The sequence below is a fragment of the Rhineura floridana genome, chromosome 4 (assembly GCF_030035675.1).
Source record: "Rhineura floridana isolate rRhiFlo1 chromosome 4, rRhiFlo1.hap2, whole genome shotgun sequence".
NCBI lineage: Eukaryota > Metazoa > Chordata > Lepidosauria > Squamata > Rhineuridae > Rhineura > Rhineura floridana.
In genome coordinates, this window is record NC_084483.1 from 211793861 (window position 1) to 211816176 (window position 22316).

Sequence of the window (22316 nt, forward strand, 5' to 3'; positions counted from 1 at the left end):
ACTACCGCCTCTTTCAGGCAGCCAAGGACCACCCCTCTCGCAGAGAGGCATTAATCACCTCCCTGGCCCAGCCGGCTGTTCCATCCCTGCTAGCTTTTATTAGCCAAGAAGGGCAGGGATCCAGCACAGAAGTGGTTGCACGAACCTGTCCAAGCACCTTGTCAACATCCTCAAGCTGCACCAACTGAAACTCATCCAAGAAATCAGGACAAGGCTGTGCTCTGGATACCTCGCTTGATTCACCTGCTATAACACTGGAGTCTAAGTCCTGGCGGATGCTAAAGATTTTATCCTGGAAGTGCCTAACAAATTCATTACAGCAGGCCTCAGATGGTTCTACCATGTCCCTGGGGCCAGAGTGTAATAGCCCCCGGACAATTCTGAAGAGCTCCGCTGGGCGGCAGATTGATGATTTGATAGTGGCAGCAAAATATTGTTTTTTTGCTGCCCTTACTGCCCCTAAATACAGCTTACCATAGGCACTTACCAGTGTATAACTGCATCCACTAGGAGTTCGTCTCCATCTGCAATCAAGCCGTCTCCAATATTGTTTCATCGCTCTCAACTCTGGAGTACACCATGGAGCCGTACCAGCTCTACACTTTAGAGGACGCTCAGGCGCAATCATGTCAACCTCCCGGGTCATTTCTGTATTCCACAGCTCGACCAGGGTTTTGACAGGAGCTCCAGCCCTTTCAGCCGGAAAACTCCCCAGAGCCCTTTGGAAACCATCCGGATCTATTAGTCTCTGGGGGCGGACCAACATAATAGGTCCCCCACCCTTGCAGACGGGAAAAGCCGCTGTAAGTCTAAACTTCAGCAAGCAGTGATCTGTCCATGACAGAGGGACTGATGTAAGGCCCCCCACATTCAGATCACCAACTCCATGTCCAGTTGCAAAACCCAAATCTAGAGTATGCCCTGCTACATGTGTTGGGCCAATGGCATATTGGGACAGTCCCATTGTTGTCATGGAGACGATGAAATCCTCAGCCACCACAGGTAAGGTGGCCTCGTCATGGATGTTGACATCCCCCAGAACCAACAGTCTGGGGGATCTCAACAGTACACCCGAGACCACCTCCGTCAGCTCAGCTAGGGAGTCTGTTGGGCAGCGGGGTGGGCGGTACACCAAAAGAATCCCCAGTCTGTCCCGCTGACCCAACATAAGGTGCAAACACTCCAGACCAGCAGTCACATGGACAGGGTGCTTGCAGAGGAAGATGGAACCATAGACCACATCAACCCCCCCTCCCCGACCCTCAGGTCTACCCTGATGCTGGACCAGGTACCCTGGCAGGCATAGCTGGGAGAGACTGACTCCTCCCTGCTCACCCACCCAGGACTCGGTTATATATACCAGATCGGCTGCCTCATCCACAATTAAATCATGAATGAGGGAGATCTTATTATGCACTGATCTGGCGTTTAGGAGCAGCATCCGGAGGCCTGAGAGCTGGCTGATAGGGCAACCAACAAACCTGCGGGTGTGGGGAGGACCGGAACAAGGCACAGTCGTTAACTGCCAGGGCCGTGTTCCCCTTACCTGGCAAGTCCTCGTAACAACACCGTATCTCCCTCTACCTGTCACTACACTAATTGGGACCCCCTCAAATCTCCCCACTTGGCTCTGAGTCCTCTCTCCCAGGCACATGACTCAAGACCCACAAAAAGGCAGACAAAGCAGGAGCTGCCTCAGCCAGCTGGCTTATGTATCCCCTCCAAAGAAGGGACAGGTGGAAGGAATCAGCCACAGCTGGCTGAGTACCTGGGGCCTGGTCCTGCAAGGTGTGGCAACCTGCAGCACAGGAGTCCAACAGGGAGAGGGTGGTGGTAGTGGCAGGCAACTGACCAATTATCTGAATTTTGTTTGTTTTAGCAAATGTTGTTTGTTCCAAACTTCTGTGGCATCATTTTACAAAGTTTGCAGCAGCAAATATATATAGTCTTGAGGTACCAGTGCCTGCAAAGCTATACAGCTGCAGTAGGAAAAAAATTCACAGGGAAATTGTGACTCCTGCTAACAGAGATCTGTTCCCCCAAGCATGGCCCCAGAATCTTTCCAGTACCAGAACAGTGTTGGAAAATATGATAACGGAGAAAGGTGCCTCAGTTTAAGTACCTACAGAATGCAAAGCCAACCACTGAGCAGGGTGATGCCGCCTCACTTAAGGAGGACAATTAAGGGGCACTATGAACATTGCCATTCATTTCATTTATTGTTATATTTTTGCTATATGCCCATCAGGTAGGTAGATCTGTCAAACTCTTGAAATAACAATAAAGAAACTTGCAGCTGGATGGATTTTTTTTGCCACAGGCATCACCATATCATGAGCCTTCTCTGGTAGAGGAGGAAAGGACTTCTCCAATGCATTGCCATATAGCATATCACGCACATATATGGATATAGCACTGAACATCGAGGCTTCCTGAACAAATGATACGGCTTACAGGTAGTCTTCAGAGAGTTCCCTAGTACTCTCTCTCTAATTAGAAGTGAAACACAGCATGTGGCCCACCTTTGAGGAAAAAGTTTAAAAAAGGAAAGCACTCAAATACAGCCTGATCGTATACATTTCCTCAGAAGAAAATCCCACTCCCCGGTATGCGTACCTATCATTGCAGCAGCCTTAATTCCATAATAAGATATTTAATATTAATATTAATATTAATAATGAGGGTCCTTGTGTTCTTCGAGGTATTTATCTGCTGGAATAGTAACTGCTTCCAGAATCGTACTAATAATATGTTGTAATTTTGTATCATTCCAGAAGATGACAGTACTGTACAGGGAGCCTTTTCGTTGAAAAACCCTTCTCTCTACAGGAGAGCGATGCAGTCATACCGGTCAGTCTCCGTCATGCTCCCCGGTGGGAAGTTTGTTTTCCCTTCCTTGCTTCATTGACGCGGCCGCCCTGTCGCTCCTCCTCTCCCCTCTCCTTTACGACACCCAACCACCGCACTGCGTGGAACTAGGGAAGAGAGCGTGTGATTGGTATAGCCGGAAAGCGCAGCTGTGAGCCAGCTTCACTGCTCACCGGAACCGGATCGAATCTTAGAGCGTCTAGGCGGGGCTGCTTCTCTGGTCTACTCCTCTCTTCCTCTCTGTACTTTCGAACTATTTTACGCCCAAGAGACGAGAGAGCGGCCGAGCGGTGAGTCTTGGTCAGAGAACGTGGGACTGGGGGTTTGAGGGCTCCTCTCTCTCTCGTGAGCTCTGCTGCCTCGGCGGGTTCGAACTGCGGCTGTTGCTGCTCCCTGTCGGCCGACAAGTAAACAAATGGCGTCTGTTGCTGTTGCTACTGTTATATGTGGTTGGGGAGTCCTCCTAAGGGTTGTGCCCAAGCAGGAGGGGCTTGGCCTGGCTTGGCTTTGCCTGGGGTGGGTGGTTAGTCCGTCTTCTCCTCCTCCTAGCGGGATGCGGGGTGGTCGGGCGGCGATGACTGACTGACAGGTGGTGCGATTCTTTATGAGGTGGCTGGGGAGGTGTAGCAGCTGCTTTGCTTGGGACACCGGCGTTGCTTGTGGCCTTCCCACCCTCTCCCTTTCGTTGTGTTGAAAATGGGGGTCGAGGAAAAGGAAGGTATGTCTGTCGCGCCGGCTTCTTTCCTTTTCGTGGCCAGCCCCTCCCCTTCTCTCTTTCCCTTCGATGTAGGTGGGAACAATGGACCGAGGGGAGTGGACCGCCTCTCTCTTGAGCCGATTAATTAGCATTGCTACCGGAGCAATATGCGGAGCTGTTCAAGCACCCACACGCCCAACTCCCAGTGGTCAAAAAAGCCCTATTGTGATTGGTGTTGCGGGGGGGCGGGAAGGGGAGCTGCAATTGTTGCAAGTCATCGGGTGGTTCTCTTCTCCTCCACTTGCCTCTACGCAAAGTGTTAAATAAATTGATAAATAGAAATGTGCTAGACTTACTACTGGGGATTTCCTGCGTTCCTTTATGTGTGCGTGTGTTAAAAATAAGTAGTTAAATGGTAATTGAATTTTGCCCTAGATGACTTGGCTCCAGTGAGGGTTGTCCTGTGGAGGGAAGCCTGCGTCTTAAAAGGAGACGGCATTGCTCCCTCTGTTAAACAACGCGGGAGGGAAAGAGTATTGCTCTGCCTGCCGTTTATTATGAAGAAGAATGGAACACAATGGAAAGAAATACTGATTCTTAGAATAACATCTTGTTGAAAGTGAGTGGAGAATAGTTTGTGACACTTCTAATGCTTTGGAACACTTATAAGCTGAAAGTAGAATGCAATGAAAACTACAGTTTTGGAAATGAGAAATCATAATTGTGAAATCAGAGAATCTTGTCAAATTTCAAAAAGAGCAAAGGATGATCATAGGTACCATTTTAAAGTGGTGAATATGAACACCAGTCTAATTCTCTGAAATAAATTCACCATCATATTTAGTTGGCATCTTCTCTAACAGTACAGTTTAAAGTTTTGGTGCTAAAACTATGTAATCAAAAGTTTTTGTCAGTTAAAAAATATAGATGGGAATTAAGTTTTTTTTTTAAAGTAGATGGCTTAAGCCTGAATTTATAAAATGAGAGGGGGGAGATAGTCCAGAACAACAATCCATTATCAAATAAGAAAGCCTTTTTAAGTGGCATGATTTGTGTCATACAGTGAAAATGCTTGTTTTAACTGGATCACAGTTGTCAACAGCTATTTGAAAATGAGTCCTGGAATCACTCACAATTACCAGAAATATTTGAGGCCAACTAAACTTACGTATTCAAGATATTTAATTTTTCCTTTGACTTTTCCCAATCTTTCTTTATCTTAGGTGTAATCAAGGGGTGGCAGATGGGGTGACTGGGTGGATAACATAATGTGTTATGAACATCTGTGCTTAAGCAAGCTTTAAAAAGGCTGCTAAGTTTTTGCATGCTACTTTAATGCCCCTTGGAGATGTTTTGAAGTACTTCACAGTTTTCAGAAGTTTCATGGTATGGATACCATATGCAGAAACTATACTCAGCTGTATTACATTAAATCATTAAGCCTGTGAAGATGTTTCTGAAACACTTCAATCCCAACCACATTTTTGAGAGCAAGTCTAATTGATTTTAAGGGAATTTCCTTCTCAAGAGTAATGCATGGGATATAACACTTTGAGGAGGGGGGTTATCCACATTTTGTCATTCATCAGATTATAGTCTCAATCCAGATACATTCACACACAGTGGCAGGTTGGAAACCCGCTGCTGTGTGCAAGGACCTTTCTTCTGAGCAGAGTGTTGGTGCTCACAGCTCTAGCTGTTGCTGTGAAAGAGAGGGCTGTTGGTGTCTGGAATACATTTCCCTCAGACCTAGCCACACTGACCATCTGTTCAAAGCTGCATGTGCTGCCCCAATCCAGCAAATAGCACCAAATGTTGCAGCCGTTAAAGCTGGATGCAGTTTTTTTTCTCAATGCAGCATCTTTTGTGCCCAAGGCCCCAATTTAGAAATCTGTCTTTGGGTGCAGGTGTTAGAACAGGGCATATATCAACTAGATAGATAGATAGATAGATAGATAGATGCTTCAAGTAGTAGCATTTTGAAAGACTGGCCACTTTTATAGCTTTTTATTCTAAATGAAAGTAATGTCATAGGCACAGTTATTTCACTTCAAGTTACTCTCTGTCTTTCCCACCCCCTTATTTTTGATCATCTTACCCTGGAAGTTTCTAGGATTTTTCCCTCAGGCTTTATCTGGTACAAATAGGATGCAGTATTTATTGGGGTACATTCCTGATATCATGTCTAAATACAGGAGCATTTTTGTTTTATTTATAAGCTCAAGGAAAGTTATAGATAACAGAAGTCATTTTTAATCATTAATAGGAATGGATAAATGCATATATACATTAGTGCAAGAGACAATGATCCAACATGGCTTGGTTTAAATAACTGTCCTCAATTCAGGTAGGATCAGGGTTTTGATATGCAACATGATCCATTGTAAACTCAAATATCTCATTCAGTGTTTGATAGGGTTGCCAGGTTCAGGGCCTGAGAATGATTCTGTATCTTTAAGAGAAGAGAAAATTCAGCCAAGTGCAGGTTTTCTTGCAACACTGTAATGGGAAAAACCACAAGGTGAAATTCTCCCTTCACCCTGCACAACTTTTAAAGATACAGAAGATCTCTTGGAGGCTGAGCCTGGCAACCCTAGTGCTTGACAGGGCTGGCGTAACACGGTAAGCAAGGTAAGCACGGCAGGAGGGTGCAATGTTTGAGGGGCGCCGGAGGCACTCCTCGGCTAACAAAGGAGGCCAGCCCCACTGCAAGAGGATGCTGCCATTGCGGAGGACGTTCGCCAGCAGGGTGCATGTGGTACCCTCCAGGAGTTGTTGGAGGGCAACCCCATCATCGTTGGCTGGCCACTTGGCTATGCTGGCTGGGTCCAAGGGGATCTGGAGGGTGGGAGGCAGTGGTGTGCTGGAGCCAGATCTTGAGAGCCGATTGTTAGATTTTTGGGAATTTTGCGAGCCGGTTGTTAACAGAGGGAGCAGGGGAAGTCTTCTGCTCCTCTGATTGGTGGACGAAAGACATGTGTTAGAAGCACGGGCTTCTGGGCAGCTCACTCTGAGAGGGTATGTGTGTGTGCTTGCAGTGAGCGGGAGAAGAAGCTGCTTCCCCGCCCTTCGTGGCTGCTTTCCCCATCTGTGCTTGGTGAGCCTCGCCTTGATGATTGCTAGCTGAGGGGTGTGTGTGCGTGCTTGCACTGAGTGGGAGAAGAACCTGTTTCCCTCGATGGCACGCAAAGCAGCTGAGTGGTGGCATCTGTCTTCCTCCCCTCCTCCCTTGGCTGGCAGGGGACGTTTGTTCCAAATAGTTCCTTCCTTCCAAAGTAAACCCATTTCAAACCATCCATGCCCCCCCATAAGCAATTTTGTGATAGTGCATAGAGGCTTGTGCAGAATTAATTAATTATCATTATTATTAATAATATTTTTTAAATAATGTTTATTAAGGAAAAGAAAATTACACAGTAATAATAAAATAATAATAAATAAGAAAAGGGAAAGAGAAAAAATGCTTTACATGCATCATTCAGCTTTATTACTAATTATAGTTATAGATATATTGATTCATGATTCATTAGAAAAGACAATAATGCTGGGAAAAACAGAAGGGAGTAGAAAAAGAGGACGGCCAAATAAGAGATGGATTGATTCCATAAAGGAAGCCACAGACTTGAACTTACAAGATCTGAACAGGGTGGTTCACGACAGATGCTCTTGGAGGTCACTGATTCATAGGGTTGCCATAAGTCGTAATTGACTTGAAGGCACATAACAACAACAACGACTGTTTAAAGTGGTATAATACTATAGTAAATGTATGGTGTTGTTGCCATCAGCAATAGCCTTCTGAAGACTGTGACTGGTCTGGGATTAAGTTTGTTTCTAACCAGGTGCTATTGGTTTTATTTCTCTCTCCTCACTTTTTTACCTTTCTCTTAATACTAGAGGTAATTGTGTAATTGTGATTGTTCAATTTCTTTGAATAGAGACTGATAGAACAGCAGCGAACACATAAAATTGCAGTGGCCTATGGATAACTTTGTGGAAGTTCCCCAGTCAAGTCTCAGCAACAGCACAATGCTAACAGGCAGTTGCCAACTGCTTGCCTAGAATGCCCTCCCTTGTCCTTAACATGGCTGCAACCATATCTACTCAGAAGTAGGTCCTAGAGTTCTATGGGGCTTAGTTCCTTAATAAGCATGCTTAGAATTGCTACCTTCAGGGGCATCCATCTGTGCTTCCATCTAACATCTCTGCAACACTAGACTCCTTTCTTCCTACAATGGCCTTCTGGTAATTGGCCTGGCCTGAGGGCACGTAAACCCTTCTTGCCAGAGTAAGTAGGCTAGATTAAATGTTCCCTAAAGGTGTTGGACTATGACCTGGGAGACCAGAGTTCGAATCCCCACACAGCCATGAAGCTTACTGGGTGACCTTGGGCCAGTCACTGCCTCTCAGCCTCAGAGGAAGGCAATGGTAAAACCACCACTTGGCCCGGTTGTTATGTGCCTTCAAGTCGATTACGACTTATGGCGACCCTATGGATCAGTGACCTCCAAGAGCATCTGTTATAAACCACCCTGTTCAGATCTTGTAAGTTCAGGTCTTTTTTTCTGTAGTAAATTTAATTATTTATTTGGGGGGGATGGGGAATTAGGGGGGAGAAAGACAGTTGCCCTCCCCCAGCAAGGGACCTGCTTTGGAGCCCAGGAAGGGCCATAGGTTCCCCCACTCCTAGTTTTATTGGGGGGACACTGCAGGCTGGGGCCTTCTTTACCAGCATCTCAGCAGCAGAGGGTCACAGGGCCAATCCCCTACATCGGTAGCGAGGCCTGGAAAAGATTCTCTGCCTGAAGCTCTGGACAACCACTGCCAGTCAGTGTTGGCAGTACTAGCCTTGATGACCCTATAAGGTAGCTTAATATGCTTCTGTTGTAGCTTCTGGTAACTAAGCCAACCGTAGGGGAAATCTTTTTCCTGGACTCCAACTCTTCAGGTGGCAGCATGTGTTCAACCAGGGTGTGTGTGTGTGTGTGTGACACCTGTGGCCTACCTAATGTTGTTGGACTCTAGTGCCCATCAGCTCCAGACACCATGGCCAATGGTCAGGGATGATGGGGGTTGGAGTCTGACACCATATCTGGAAGGCCATCCCTGCATGGAATTATTCACAACAGGGTGAGAGGAATCCTGCATGTTAAAAACTAGCCTATCAGGGTGAAGGCTCAGCTGACTTTTTCGGCCTGGCAGCTTAATGTTTTGCATGTACTGCCCCTGTCATCTCTCTCTCTCTCTCACACACACACACGCACGCATACACACACACTGAGCATTTAGCGACCCATGCACAACCACTGCTAGCAGTTCTCTTCTCCAAGAGGTCTATCGCATATGCCTTTGTTCTTAGTGTCCAAAGCTGCGGGTGGGGGGGATGCATATCCACCCTCATCTTCCTCCAGTGGCAGCTGGAAGGAAGCTGCCTCCTGCTTGGACTGAAGGGAGGGATCTCTCTGGCTGGCCAGCTGTGACTAAGGACAGAAGCCAGAGGGATGGCTTGGTCAGTGTTGCTTGAGGACCGGGCAGGGGACACAAATGGCTGCCCAGGCATGATGTGTGTTCCCAATTAAACATTAGTGAACTAATTCATAAGTTCACAAACATGAAAGCACGTAAGGCTAAATTTGTGTAACTATGTATCTTTTTGCTAAATAAAGGCAATAGAAAAAGGTCATTTTCTTTTTACTTTATTTTAGTATTCACACAAAACATTTTCCTACTCCATAATGATTTTCTTATTTGTCCTTATTTGCCTTGTTACATTTTTTATAACATTTGAATTGAAAAATGAACCCCAAAAAATTATAAAAGGGAAGGGCGCTGATTTATAATTTGCAGGGGAGCGCCGAACACGCCAGCCTCCGGCCCTGGTGCTTGAGCTGCAATCCTAACCCCACTTAACCTGGGACTCTATCCCATTGATTCCAATAGGACTTATTTCTGAGTAGGCACAGTTAGGTTTGCAGCTTTGGTGTTGGTGTGTCTGCTGCTGCTTCCTCAACAAGATTTAGTTCACTAAGTTGAAATGTTAAGAAATGAGCAGGAATATCTTTCAGGAGGCTTCCTTCCACTGGCTGTCTCTTCTTGAGGCATACCTCCTTATTGCCATTAATATGCATGAAATACCTGAAAATATTTATATCAAGTGAATGCAAAATCAAAATACTTTTAACATAAGCTGTATATTACTTAAAAACGAGGCATTAACAAATTGGTGACTGCTCCACACAATTTGAGAGGAGCCGCAGGCGACCATAACATGTGCAAGATAGAGTGCTGAGTAGACTCTCCACAGAGTGTATCTATGGTCAGAAGAAAAGATGATAGCAAAGGAGAGCAGACCAGCACTGAGGTCAGTGCTATAATGCAAACAGTAAAAAAATAAAAATGCAGAGACTGCAAATTTGGTGGCAGAGTAAATTCAGCAGTGATGGTGGAAGGGCTGCAACCAGTGGGCTGTATAGGGCAAGGGCCACATGGACTGCAGGTTGCCCAACTATGATTAACCATCTTGGGTTTTATTTGTACATTTATTTGCTTTTCCTGATCTTGCTAAATTCTGGGCAAACTTTTCTGAAAAATGTTATTTTGAAAAAAATCTATGCACTCTTCTCTGCATCTTTCTCTTTCTAAGTTTATGTTAACTTCAAAAAGTAATGCTTGAGAAATTGGATATAAAAGAATATGTCTCTTACATTTAGTCTGTCTTCTTTGCCCCTGAGACTGTGAAGCTAAAGAAATTGCTTCTTAGGAAACTATGGAAACTTGTTGATAATGATAGGAATTTGCAGTTGTCAGACTGTAGTGGAATGTGTGTGGTAGACTTCCCGTCCCAGACTTATGTCAAGACTGAATGTTTCTTTCTAAAATTATCTTTGAATAAACATAGTATTGTGCAAGGCTATAATCCTTAAGAATAAATAGTGCACTATTTCAGGATGCAAGGTTAATTTAAGTGTGGCATTTTAAAAGATTTTTTAAAAATCAACTGTAGTTCCAGTATTTAATGTATTAGACTAAAAACAAGGAACAAAGGCAATTTATGTGAACTACAGGAGCAACTATCTTTAAGAGTCCAGAGTTTCACAGAATGTCATGCCAGGTCGTAAGGAAGTCTTCTTTCCCAGTGCAATGAACTTGATGATAGTCCTAGACATTTGCAATCTGTGCTGCTGTAATGGTTGCTTGATTTTGCTTCAAGCTTTATCGTGACCACTGTATTCCAGTTCCTGTTCAGAGATGCGTATAATCATGGCACGTGATCAGTATAACATAGGGCAGATGGCTTAATCGGAAGATGAGAAGGCAGAAAATTTCTGAAGCAAACTGCAGGGCCTGAAGTGCTTGAAACTAAATGAGGGATGGGGTATGTGACCCTGATTCCTGCAAGGCTGGAGAGTAAGGGGCCCTCAGTCTGCTGTCATATGATTCCATGGATGCAGTTAAAGCTAGAACTTACAGATGCGTTGTCTAGACTTCCTAGGTTTTTTATATTTGACTAGTCAATTGCTTTTTCCCAACCCTGGAACAATTAATGGGCTCCTAAAGAGAGCCTTGAGAGCCAGTGTGGTGTAGTGGTTAAGGTGTTGGACTACAACCTGGGAGACCAGGGTTCGAATCCCCACACAGCCATGAAGCGCACTGGGTGACCTTGGGACAGTCACTGCCTCTCAGCCTCATGAAAACCCTATTCATAGGGTCGTCATAAGTCGGAATCGACTTGAAGGCAGTACACACACAAAGAGAGCCCTCTCAAATGTTTCATTTTCTCCCCCCTGCAGAGGCTGCTGCGAGTGAGGAGACATTTAGTTCAAGTGCAGAAGTGTGTTACATGTGAAATCTGGCTCTCTGCTTTGGTTCTCTGTGCTAGTTTCATCAAGTATCTGATCCATGCTTCGAATTTTGCTGTTTTTGCAGTGGTTGTTGTGTAATAGCTTACTGTACCTAGTGACTTGCAGAGTGTTGAGGAAAATACAGCAGGTGATGATAAAGGCAAATCTGTCAGAAAGGTACACTGAAAAAACATATTATTCACTGTTACACCAAGAGATTAGAAAATTGTGTGTTTGATGATAGGAAGATACGAGTTGTGCCCCAAAAGACATTAAGAAGATCTGTCCTTCTGAACTGTAATCTGAAGGCCAAATATTTGTAATGAAATTATTTGTAATCTAGTCATGAATTTAAAATACTGTTTGGAAATAGTGAAACAACCATAAATCTAAGTCACCTTAAAACCTAAGATCAAGAAAAATAAAACAAGATTTTTCATCTCATTCTTTGCTTGACGAATTTATTTATTTTATTACGTTTATATATCACTGTTCCTCCAAGGAGCTCCAAGTGGTGTACATGGTTCTTTCCTCTCCATTTTATCCTCACAACAACCTTGTGAGGTAGTTTAGGATGACAGTGAGATTACCCAGTGAGATTCATGGCTGAGTGGGGATTCACACCCTGGTCTCCCAGGTCATAATCCAACACTCTAACCATTACATGAAGTATATGTAATAATAGGTCATCCATGCAGTTTTATTGCCTACTTTTGAATGTGCTAAGGGTTGTATAGTTATAAATGTACTATTTCTACTACCATAGTAATTTTCCCTTGTGTATATATTTAATGACTAAGTTAACATTATCCAACAATATGCTCTGATCTTCTGCCTACTAATGCATCTTCCTGCTAATCAACGTTTTATAGTATCACCTGTGCAAGTGTCTTCAGGTATTTAAGCTTAGAGCCAGCAGTTTTAAAAAGATCTTTGAAATAGTAAAGTGGAGAATAGAGCCATGATTCAAGTTAACAACTCCGATTAAAAATGTTAGTTTAGCCGTCAAGGATGTATCTGAGTAATTATTTTTTTTAAAAATCTGTCATTACTACAGAACAACTATCTTTCTTGCAGAGTCTTCATTAAGGCTGCAGTCCTAGAGCTCCTGTGAGGGCATACCAGGGGCCACAGGATATACTGGAGCTCTGAGATCTGTAGGACTCAAAAGGACACATGCCAGGGGAGGACTGGGAATCAGCTTGGAACCTTTAGATCCAAAGCTTTCTGACTCCCAAAATGTCTCCAAACCGGGGATTTAGACTAGCTCAGAAGCTGGTCTAAATCTCTTCCCCTAGTTTAGTTTCTAACATAATACTTTTGCATAACTGAACTTAACACCTGTTTATGAACCATTGTTTGTTGCTGGGCTGCCAAAGTGTCATATCAAACTATGCTTTGAAGGGATACTGGTTTTCAAACCACAATTTGTGCTTACTCTAATCTCCTGTTGCATCTTACTTCACAACATCCACACTTGGGGCCACTGTTCTACCTTAAGAGGCTACTGTCCCATGGAGGTGGGAATGAATTTCTGAATTTGTGAAGTTAACGACTGAGCAGATGACCAACAACAACAATCTTTATTGCTTAGTCGACAGACCATTGCAAATCAGAACTAGGTACAAAACATAAAACATATACTTTAAAATGGGTTATGTATGAAGGCAGTTTCAATCATTACATTTACTAAGCACAATGCACAGTCATGTGGGATCTTACCTCCATGGCCAGGTTCAAAAATTTGGCTACTTGAATGGTAGTTGCTTTATCAGAGACCTCGAGGAGGGCTGGTAGAAGAGCAACCGGGGAGCGGCCTGGTAGAGATTGCAAAATGGGGTGTGAAAGATCTTTTCTGGCCCCGTCATAGAATCTACAGTTAAACAGGACATGTAATACCGTCTCCACTTCAGACTCGTCACAGGGGCAGTATCTGTTGTTCCTCGGGATTTCATAATATCTGCCCTCCAGAAGTTTAGAGGGTAAAGCGTCAAAGTGAGCCAAAGAAAAGGCCCTTCTATACTTAGGGACAGATAGCCTACTTAAATAGTGCATCCCTTCTTTGCGAGGGAAACCTATTAAACCCAGTGAACGGGGGGAGCAGGGGCTATGCTATGAAAAGCTCTTGGTTATCAATATCAATTAATTGCTGTTTAACCATTGCCTTAGCCCTGTCGAATTCCGTTGAAAGCAGGTCAGCAGAGGAGAGGCCTACCAAGGCAATTTTCTCCAACACCAATTTGGACCAAGATGAATTGATGGGATCACTGAAGATCTGTCTTGTAAATGAGTCTTGAGGAAGCATGGAGCAACAGCATAGCCAATATTGGATGGTATAAGTCCATGCTAGACAGTTTATGGAATTAAGGCCAGCCTACAACATGAGGGTAGCTCTGGAGACGCATCTTGGAACACCAAAGATGGATCTCAAAAAGAAGTGGAGAGTGCCTTCAAGCAGTCCCTTGAAATAGGGGATCCAAATTGGGGCCCCATATAGCATCATTGGGGCTATTTTAGATCTTACAATGGAAACTACAGCTGGGACAAATTTCCCACCCTTGGAGAAACAGAAACGGGTTAATGCACCCAGATTTTTCTCTGCTTTGGCTTTAACATATTTAGCTTGGGATCTCCAACTAACGGTTTCATGAAACCAAATCCCCAAGTACTTGTAGCAGTTAACCTGTTCAATTCTGATGGGTGCTATAAACCAGGAGAACCTAACCTTTCTCCTGGAGAACACAATTACTTTACATTTAGCGTGGTTGATTGTTAAGAAGTTGCCTTTGCAGTAGTCTGCAAAACCCGTAAATAGTCTTTTTAGACCCAGCTGGGTTTGAGATATTAGGACCGTGTCATCTGCATAAAGCAGGATGAACACTTTTGCAAACCCAAGTTTGGGAGGATGGGATTGTATCCTTCCCAAAGCAGAGGGAATATCAGCCAGGTATAGATTGAATAGGGTGGGAGCAAGGACACACCCTTGTCTGACACCTTGTGAGGAATGGATCTCCCTTGAAAGGTGACCGAGATGACTACATCGGACTTGAATGGAGGTATTATAATATAAAGTGGATATCAGAAAAAGTAGCCTTTTCTCTATAAATAGAGATTCTAGTTTACTCCATAGTCGTTTGCGAGAGATGTAGTCAAAGGCAGACTTCAAATCAATGAAGGGTGTAAAGAGTTTGCCTCCTCGAGGCTTAGAATGTTTATACGCTAGATGCGCCAGAACCAAGCAGTGATCAAGAGTAGAACACCCTGGTTTGAATCCTATCTGCTCTTTTCCCAAGATGTTGTTAGCACTTATCCACAGTTTCAGGTTTGAGCTTAAATAACTGGCATACGTCTTCCCCACAATAGACAACAAGCTGATAGGGCTGTAGTTACTCAGGTCACTCTTCAGGCCGTTCTTATAAATAGGAATAATATGAGCTCTCAGCCAGGTTGCGGGGATTATTCCCGATTTATTAATTAATGTAAAAAGAGAGGCCAGCAGAGGAGCCCACCAGTTGATATAGCATTTCAGCAGATCCGGGGGAATACCATCTTGCCCACTTTTAGTTGAGTTAGTAATTCCACAATGGTATTAGTATCAACGGGGGGCCACTCAGGGATGTCAGTTGACAAAGAAGGGGGGGAGCTTAGTTTTGATGAATTTGGATCATTAAACACAATCCGAAAATGCTCCTCCCAGATGTTAGCTGGGATATGACAGTCAGGGCTGCCATTAAGGTTAGCCAGGGCTCCAGAGACTAGCTTCCAGAAAGACTTGGTGCTATGTGTGATAGTTGCTGCTATCAGCATTTGCCATAGGTCCCTCGTAGCCTCGTTTTTCTTCCTGGATATGAGTTTCTTATACTCATTTTGTAACACATAATAAGAGTGCTGAAGTTGGCGCTCATTATTGCTACGGTAGCAACAATAGGCAGAACGGATTCTTCTCCTGATATCACTACATTCTCTATCGAACCACCTATTGGTTCTATCTATCGGATATTTGGGGGTTTTCTGAGGGATTGTTTGGAGTGTGGAATTCAAATCCTGTATCAGATCCTCATAGATTGTCAAGCCTTTACTTGGTGAGCTATCTGTTGTTATGAGTCCTACAGATCTATTTATATGCGGGAGTTGAATAAAATTGCTAAAAGCCTGGCCTGTTTTGATGGACCACTTTATCTTATTGCTGCCTGCCCCTATTGGTAGATTGGAGAGTGCATGAAGAGGTTTATTTAACTGTACGCCACCTGAGATAGGCAAGAAGAGTTCCAATGGCAGATGATCACTATCAGAACAGGCCGCTACTCTAAAAAAATAACCCAGAGTTTTCACCATCTTATGTGTAATAATGTAATCGACCACACTCATTCCCTTAGAAAATTTGTAGGTGAACTCCCCCCAGTCATCACCAGCACTAGAGCCATTTAAAATACACAGGTCATATTTAGAGAGAAACTGGAGCAAACCAACTCCTGCAAAATTCAAATGAGTGTCTTTAGAGTGACGTGAATTGCGCCTTAGATGGCTCCTGTCAACGTTGGAAAGGGAGCCAGTCGAGGGGACATCTGCCAGATAAGTTCCTGTCCTTGCATTGAAGTCACCTGCTATTATTGGGAATGCATAGGTAAATTTGGACGTCCAATGAGCAAAGAGACATTCAATTTTAAGCCAGTTGGACAAGACGTCCTCCCTGTTAGACATTGGAGGTAAGTAAATATTGAATAAAAGTAGGGTTAGGTGTAGAGACCTCAGTTATAGAGTCAGGGCCATCACCGTAGAGTCTCTGTCTGGGAGCTCAGTTAATTTGGCATCCAGTGATGAAGAAACCAGGATGCACAGACCCTGTCTGGCTCTACCTTTACTCTTGTTTGGGAGTGCAGGGGTGCAGGTGGTCACAAAACCATTGACAAAGATATGGTCTCTACACCAAGTCTCCTGGAGCAGAATAATGTCGAATTTATTCAGGTAGGCCAAGAAGTTGAGATCACTACTTTTGGATTTCCACCCGGCGATGTTCCAAGAGAGGATTTCATCTGAGCAGATGGAAAATAAAAGCAGACAAACGGATCTAAACCATGGTTTGCCTGTCATATGTCTGGAAGCGCAAACCATGGTATAGGATAGGTTCTCAACTACAGCTAGCACAAACCATGGGGTTTGATATCTCAACTGAAGCAATTAGTAGGAAAATGCCATACTACTGATCTTTAAACCGCTATCTCAGTGTGCTTTATTAAATGTATAAAATGGTTTTAAAAAGTACACTCTGAGTAGTCATAATTCCAGTGTTTAAAGTGTAGCTATAGTAATTGGATACGCAAGAGGCAGAGGAGTTGGATTTCACTTGGAATACTGAGAGCTTTCTATTTTGAGTCATTATTATGATCTTCGTTGTTCATACAAACATTAGTCAGCGGGTTGTTTGCTACAGCTGGAATTTTAGTTCTGGCAGCAGACATTCCAAACACACTTTGACAGCTTTAGTCAGCTGACTGTAGTATGTACAATAACATCAGGTGATCTGCACCTTCTGAGAGCAGTGTACATCTCACCAGAACTGTGTGTATTTTTAGGTTTCTTGGTTGGTAACAGGAAAGCACACATACTTCAACATCTCAGATGAACTGAATCTAGTTGCTGACATTGCCAAATCAGAAATGAGCAGCTGTTCTTTCTAGGTTTGTTCATTAGTAAGAGACAGTATATCAGAGGCTGTTATCTTAGCATACTGACCGGAAATCAAGTTTCACTGCAGTTGATTCTAGTGAGTGTGTCTAGGAGCAGTGTGAAATAAAAAAAGTCATGTAGAATATTAGGTCATTCAGTTATGAAAATGTTCCAGTCCTATATGTTTCCTGTGTTTGCTTCATAGGATTGTGGGTTTACTATCTTGTTCTGTCACCCAAGTGAATGTAAATATTTTGCACCTCAAATCCTATTACTACTTATTTATATGAAAAAAATACTTCAAATATTCAGGCTATGGTCTGAAGGCACGTGAGGCCAGCACCCTGTTGTAGCTAAGCAGGATCAGGTGTGGTCAGTGCCTGGATGGGAGGCCGCCTGGGAACCATATGTAAGCCGCCTTGGGTTTCTAGCATGAAAAGAAAGGCGGGGTATAAATGTAATAAATAAATGAATACAAATTTAAAAGGTACAGTGTTGGTGCTTGCAGTTTTTGCAGACCCCTTGTCTAAAATACCAATGCTGGAAACCAGCGGGGGGGGGATTTTTGAAAAATCATATACTGACATTGTGTGCTTGATTGCTTAAAATAATAGAAAATCTGGTAACACTTTGACCATAATCAGAACAAAAACATCCATAAAGGCAGTAAAGGGTTCCCCTGAATAATAATAATCCAGTAACCATATACTTTAAAGTATGAAAAATGTATATTATATGTGACACTGTCAAAGGATAACAATATTACAGTGGTATTTAAAGATATTTTAAGAAATCCAAAAATGATTGAAAAGTACACTACAAAAGAGTACATGCAAAAAATTCTAGAATGTAGTAATTTACAAAAGCTTATAGGACTAAGGGCATTTGATCTTTTGAATTGTGCTTTCTGATTATTCTTGCTTTAGTTACAGTAGTCTCTTGGCTCCCAGCAGTGGTGGTGTACTTTGGCAGATTTATTCTAGAATATACTTATTTTTATACTGGTTCTGTGGCATACTGCTATTTTAAAAGATCTTCATAGTTGGAACAAGGATGCTGTCCTCCCCAGGGCTACTCCAAGGACAAAGAGTAGGATATATGGGCATTTCAGATCTTGAGATGGAAAAAGAGCATGAGCAACTTTCAGGCATAGAAAGATGGTGGTATTTTGGGTTGAGATATTGGTGTACTACAAAGGAGGGTCCTTTTTACATGCAATTCTCTGCCCCCAAAGCACCACACAGAACCAGTTTTATTGGTGTAACTGAGGCAAGGACGTTGGTCAACTACTTCCCTGTCTTTCAGCACATCTCTTCCTTTGTTCTACACCAGTATGCCATTTCCTTTCTGTCACAATGTACTCTCTTCGTGTGTTCTTCCTTCTTGCACTCTTTCTGCACTGCTGTCCCTCTCTCCACATACCATTTGCTGTCTCATTATTATGGCAGTGGTCCGTAATAGCCACTTCTTGCTGTTCTTTGAAAAAGCACCTTCTGATTGCTAGGAATTGGAAAAATAGTTGTACAGCCCTGTAAATAATAGAAAAAGTACACTTTTCAGAGGGGAAGCTTTCAAAACAAAATGTTAATTATGCATATAATTCATTTTGACAGAAATAGATGGCTGTTGATAAATCATGAATTATTGATGTGGAAAAGAAATTTTTTATAGATCACAATTTATGGACAGGTGCAAATATGATGTTTGAATAACATTTATGGGATTTGCAGTCACATGCCCTGAACTGAGTCATCGCATCTGACTGTGGAAACTGGTGTACTGCTTGCATTACCAGGAATTCAAATATTACAACCTTGAAAAGAACTGCATGGTGCTGAATTGTGAAATACCGACAAAGCACTGCACTCTTGTCAATGTCTGGTGTTCTGTAAATTTACATTACCTTGATACTAAACACATTTACTTTGAGATAACTTTCATTATTTGAATAGAATTTACTTCCATGGAAGTATGCTTTGAATTGCAGTATTATACTCTGACTGTAGTTTATTTATGCCAATGCGTGTTATAAAATCCAAATGATGTATTTTTTAAGAAAGGGAGGCATTTAGAACAGAAAAATTAAGGTGGAGGCGTTATTCTATTCTGTGCTTTGTTGCTTTTCCTTTGATTGAGGTTCCAGGTGTGTGCTTTCCTTTTGCAAATATGTGCTTGGAACCCTGTGGTGGGAAAAAGCTACTTGGCAGAGAGAGGCAGATTCTTAGAGCAGGGATATGGATAAACACTCTTCTCTTCCTCTTCCTCATACCCCTCTGGCTTTTCTGCTCTTAACTACCCTCTTCTGAAGGACCATCGTAAAACACCATTGGGGTTTGTTACATACATTTGTATATAATAGGTTTTCCCCATAGCTTACTATGAAGTTCAAATGTGGACAACATTTACTTCATTAGCCTGTCAACAAAGTTGTCTTGTGAAAAAATGTTTGTGATTTTTAAAGTTTACATCAGTGTTAAGAAGTGTGTGTGTGTGAGAGGGGGGGGGGAAGGGGAGATTTTCTAATCTTGGCAATATATTCCAGAGACTGAAATTACACAAAAAGTGAAGGCCATGTCTTATTAACTTTATTTAAACTGTTTTGTTACAGGAATAAATCTACCCTAACTCCATTCCAACAATAACATAGAGGTAAGTAAGCATTTATTACTAGAGGACTGGAGTGATGGGGGAGAAGAAAGCATGGGAAATATATTGAATGAGAACATTAATGGTTGGAAAAATTCATTGCATATACTGCTACCTTAATTGAACTTTTTTACCTTTAAGAGTTTATCAGTTTTGGAGTTCTTGCAATAAATGTAATTAACATTTGGATGTTCTACCTGTTCTGGATGAGATTACACTCCCCCTGAAGGAGCAGGTGCGCAGCTTGGGAGTCCTTTTGGACCCGTCCTTGTCACTTGAGGCGCAGGTGGCCTCGGTGGCACGGAGTGCTTTTTACCAACTTAGGCTGGTAGCCCAGCTACGCCCGTATCTGGACAGGGAACATCTTGCTTCAGTTGTCCATGCTCTGGTGACCTCAAGATTGGACTACTGCAATGCACTTTACGTGGGGCTGCCCTTGAAGACGGTTCGGAAACTGCAGCTTGTGCAGAATGCAGCGGCCAGATTAATAACCGGGACCAAACGGTCGGAACATGTGACACTGATTCTGGCCCGCTTGCACTGGCTGCCTATATGTTTCCGGGCCTGATTCAAGGTGCCGGTTTTAACCTATAAAGCCTTACACGGCACGGGCCCACAATACCTGATGGAACGTCTCTCCCAATATGAACCTACCCGTACACTGCACTCAACATCGAAGGCCCTCCTCCGGGTGCCTACTCAGAAAGACGCCCGGAAGGCGACTACAAGAAAGAGGGCCTTCTTGGTAGCGGCCCCCGAACTATGGAACACCCTTCCTGACGAGGTACGCCTGGCGCCTACTTTACTATCTTTTCGGCGCCAGGTGAAAACCTTCCTCTTTGCCCAGGCATTTTAATATTTTATTTTTAATATTTTTAAAATAATTTTTAATAATTTTAGCATTTGTATTTAATGTTGTAAAGATAGTTATATGTTCCATCTTTTTCTTTGAATTATTTTTGATTTGTATTTAATATGGGTGTATTATGTTAATCTTGCTTTTGTTATATGTTTAAATTGTTGATTTGGTGATTAGGTGGTTTTAAATTGAATGTAAATATATTTTTATTTGATGTACACCGCCCAGAGAGCCTTGCTGTGGGCAGTATAAAAATTGAATTAATTAAATAAATAAATAAATAAATAAATAATAAAATAAAATAACAGTGTCAGTCAAGGAATTCTGTCACCTTATCAACTTAGTCATGAAATAAAGTGAAAGGGGGTTATGATGTAGCGTCTAATATCTGAGATCTCTGCTTTCTGAGTTTTTTGTTCAATACTTATGTGATTCTGTATCTTACTAGGGTTTTTTTTGGCTGTGGGATTGTCCCCATCTACATATAATAGGAATGGAGACTACACAACAAATGTTATCCCTTGGAAGGTCTTGATCAGGTGAGTCAATTTTCCTGTTCATACTGATGTCTAAAACCAGTACTGAACCACTTCTTCAGAAGGAGAAGATACACCTCAAACATGAAGAAATATGTATTGCTAGTTTAGCTACATTTAGAAGCAACATAATTTGTTCTATGTGGCCTGGTGTATCCGAATGGCTGATTGTGAGCTGAGGAATTTGTGGTTCAAATCTTATATTGGTCACAAGTTCACTAGGTGGCCTTAGCCAAGCTGATGTTAATTTTTTAAAGCATCTTTACCCCACTTTTCATTCTAAAGGGTTCCTGAAAATGGAAATGGACTGCCTTCAAGTCGATTCTGACTTATGGGTGACCCTATGAATAGGGTTTTCATGGTAAGCGGTATTCAGAGGTGGTTTACCATTGCCTTCCTCTGAGGCTGAGAGACAGTGACTGGCCCAAGGTCACCCAGTGAGCTTCTTGGCTCTGCGGGGAGTCGAACCCTGGTCTCCCGGGGCGTAATTCAACACCTTAACCACTAATCCTAGAGTGGCTTACAAATGTAAGACAGTCCCTGCCCTCAGGCCTACAGTCTAAAGCAGAGATGGGGAATCTTTTCATCCCAAAGACCACATTCACTTCTGGGGACTGCATGCCAGTGGTGGGTGGGGCTGAGGCAAAAGCGGGCAGAGTACTGAATGTGCACTTCACTGTTGAACAGTAGGGTAGTTTCTGCACTCTCACACACCTCCCTATTCTTCATGTAGGCAAGCAAGAATTATTATCAGTGTTCAAAGATGTATTTCAGCCAGCCTAAAACACTCACAGAGGGTGCAGAGCTGGTCCTGTGAAGGATGTGGCCTGGGAGAATTGGTGCGGCTGGATAGGAGGTATGACTTGGAGAGTCTTGATGGCCAGATAGAGAAGCCTGAAGTTCCCCATCCCTTATCTAAAAAGAAATGCCACAAAAGGAAAAGGGATTTGGAGGAAAAAAGAAAGAAAACTGCTACTGTTTCTTGAGTTCTTGTAATCACCAGCTGAAATGGAAAGATTTCAAGAACAGGAGGAGCCAAAAGTTGCTGGTTGTTCAGCAGAGATGGGGAGAGCATGCACTCCCGACTCTTTTCTTCTCCTATGATCCAGAGCTTGGAAAAGTTACTTTTTTAAACTACAGCTCCCATCAGCCCCAGCCAGCATGGCCACTGGATTGGGCTGATGGGAGTTGTAGTTCAAAAA

The 22316-nt window shown here is 43.0% G+C and overlaps 1 protein-coding gene across 5 annotated transcripts in view; it reads left to right on the top strand.

The window, feature by feature from the left end:
• Positions 1-2864: 2864 nt before the first annotated feature.
• LOC133384091 (F-box only protein 30-like) overlaps positions 2865-22316 on the top strand; it is a 39116-nt gene continuing 19664 nt past the window's right edge. The window contains exons 1-4 of one of the 5 annotated variants that reach the window (XM_061626025.1): positions 2865-3158; positions 19682-19722; positions 21027-21117; positions 21848-21970. The gene's annotated coding sequence lies outside the window, so the exon portion shown is untranslated. Of the gene's footprint in view, positions 3276-3394; positions 3587-4021; positions 4185-19681; positions 19723-21026; positions 21118-21847; positions 21971-22316 lie in introns of those variants that run through there. The other 4 variants (XM_061626023.1, XM_061626020.1, XM_061626022.1 and 1 more) reach the window with 4 other exon arrangements.